Source organism: Echinops telfairi, unplaced genomic scaffold (genome assembly GCF_000313985.2).
Source record: "Echinops telfairi isolate 266 unplaced genomic scaffold, ASM31398v2 ScPeMD7_7469;HRSCAF=8507_1, whole genome shotgun sequence".
NCBI lineage: Eukaryota > Metazoa > Chordata > Mammalia > Afrosoricida > Tenrecidae > Echinops > Echinops telfairi.
In genome coordinates this window covers 143,575,082-143,578,033 of record NW_022111373.1, presented here as the reverse complement: position 1 = coordinate 143,578,033, position 2,952 = coordinate 143,575,082, and positions in this window count along the sequence as shown.

Sequence of the window (2,952 nt, the reverse complement as noted above, 5' to 3'; positions counted from 1 at the left end):
CTTAGCCAAAAGGCCAGTATGAAAAATTTATATTTGCACTGCAAACTGTGCTAGCTTACAGTTTAAAGTGACTGATTGCACTGAAAGGGGCTGGTGTTGTTTGTGGAATTTTTCAAATTGGAGTAATAGAGGCCTTTTTAAGGCAACGAACTTACATAAATATGGGGGTGTGTGTAGTGTTTTTGCTTTTTAAACCTCTTTGACCATCTTCTGTGTTTTGTTTTGTTTTTCACACATCTAGGGGAACTGTGAATCACACCCACTGTTCTTAAGCTTTTTAATGCCATGTCTTAAATGCCAGTATTTGCTGCTGAAGCCAAACATGAATGGAATGAAAGCGAGAGTGCAATGTGTTTATTATCTTGTCAACATGTAAACAAAGACGACCTAACTCAATCATCGAAAGGAAGAAAGGCCCATCCCATCGCATCTATGTCATTCAGATGTGCCTTTGTTTTGCAGACCAAGGTGTCTCTAGCTGATTAGTTGCCTATTGTTTTGGAAAAACAAAGTTAATATTGTCATGTATGTACAGTTTTGTTTATATTGTATATTTGAAGATAATGCTAATAACCTATATAAATTTAAGGGACTTGAGGCTTATAATACAATCTGCTACTTTACTAATTCAGAAATTCAGAGGAAAAGTTCATAAGGCATAGGAACCAAATCTGTCTTGCCTTCAAAACTTGATAACTTTCTTTATAAATCTTGTGTTAACTGAAATTTTGAAATATATGTATTTTCTAGACTGGTAAATCAGCAGGTATTTAGAGCTTTATTCAATCTTTTTAATCAGAGAAATGAATAAACATTCACTTGCCATTTGGACATCTTCATTCAACGTAATCAAAGCATGTTTTGATGAAAGTGCCGAAGCAGAAGTTGTAAAGTAGCCAAAAGCCACGTTGTTTATTTACTGGTCTGTGGCCTTTTAATGTGCTTTGTATCAGAGCTTTTAACAAGATTAATAAATCACCCCAGTCTTAATTTAAAAAAAAGAAGAAGAAGAAGAAGGGGGAGAAGGGGGAAGACCTGAACATGTCTTTACCCCCATTTCACCTTCGGCAAAGCCAGCAAACATTCATGGCTCCCAGGGACTCTCGTGCGTGGAGTCGGAAGCTGGGATGTGAACAAAGGTTATCACCGGAACAAAGTGATCATCTTTGGATGTCACTTGAAAGACATTGAATGCAGGGTTCAAGAGAACATGCGAGAATGAGACGAGGGACCAGTACAGTCCAGGTGCACTGGAAAGGGACAGGCCTGTCCATCAGTGGCCTCCAGGCCATAGGATATATAGTAGCAAATATAGTTTTGCTCATCTATGGAATAGGCATTAGGATCTATATCTCATGGCTTCTTGTGGAGATTATCTGGGTGTGATAGTTATGCCTGACTTCAGCTTGGGTCATTCAGGGTTCTCCAAAACTATGCTCTAACACAGTGTGGTCAATTCCATGATGGGATCTTCTGTGAAGGAGCCAAGCCGTTAATCTGGTCACAGTCTTGAAACAGATGAGAGGTGTTCGATTTGGGGTGTGGCCTACTCTTAGTATAGACTGACATTGCGTGGACGTTAGCGCCCTTCTACTACTAGATTCAAATCCTGCACCTGGTTTGTTGACTTCCTCTGATATCACCTGCTGATCCCAGGATCCATCAGTGGACTGCTGTCCTTGGATTCCTTCAGCTGCTCTGGCATTCGCCAGCCTGTGGTCTTCCTGCTTCTTCTGTCTGCTTCCTGTTTGTCAGCTCCGACAGCTGCAGGATTCAATACAAGCCTTCAGCTTCCATATGATCCATGGGCTCTAAACCAAACTGCATTTACCCATTTCAAAAACTGTGTGAGCCATTTCTTGATGTATTCTCTTTTTAGATACATAAGCATACAGGAGTTATTGGTTTTGCTCTTCCAGAGAACCTAGCCTAACACATTAGTTGACACTTAGTCAGGAAATAGGAGGTGACATAGTGAGTCACTCATTGGGCTGCTAACCACTAGGTCAGCAGTTCGAAACCACTAGCCACTCCACAGGAGAAAGACGAGACGTTCTACTCCCATAGAGAGTTATATATAGTCTCAGGGGCAGTTCTGCCCTGTCCTACAGGGTCACTATGAATCACAACAAACTTGCTAGCCATGAATTTAATCAGAAAAGCAGCCAGCACACTTCTCAACACAACCTCATATGCCTGGACTGTCAGCCTTGGGCAACTGGTTCACCTGAGGTGGAAATAGCACATCATGTTCAGATGTGTGGAGTTTCTGGTTGATGAAAGCAGTTACCATGCTCCGCTGCTAACAAGTCTGGCAGCTCCAGTCTACCCAGTGGAAGCTGCGAAGAAAGACCTGGCCCTCTACTTGGGACAAATGTGGTTGTGGAAAACCCTTCGGAGGACAGATCTACACTGACATACGGGGTTGTCATGAATTGGAGTCAACTTGACAGCAACTGGGCATTTACTCAGATGTATAAGGGACCTCGTGGCTCATATCTCATCTCTTCATCCCAGTCCTCTGTGGCCCTACTTGGATAATGGAAGAATATGCTGAGCTCACCATGGTAACGAGGTATCATGTTTCATCCAGCTCCTCCTGTATCACCTCAGTCCTTTATAACAAATATTAAATCATTGCAAAGTCCACATTTGCCCTCTTGAAGTCTCTGTCCACCTCGTTCTCCCCAGCTGGGCAGGGAGATGGCGTCATGGTAGAGATGGGGGAGCTTCTGATTCACAGTCTCGGATGCACACTGGTGGTGTGGTAGTTACATAATTGGTTGTCAATTTGAGAGGATTAAGAGTTAAGGGGTGGAATTTAGCCTGCCATTGTAACTTGATGACCTCATTTGGTGGCTCTAAGGAGATCAATAGCTCACTGGAGTTGGAACACATGCTCACTCCCTGTGAGAAATTCTTGTGACAAACCGCATGGAGACAGGCTGATGG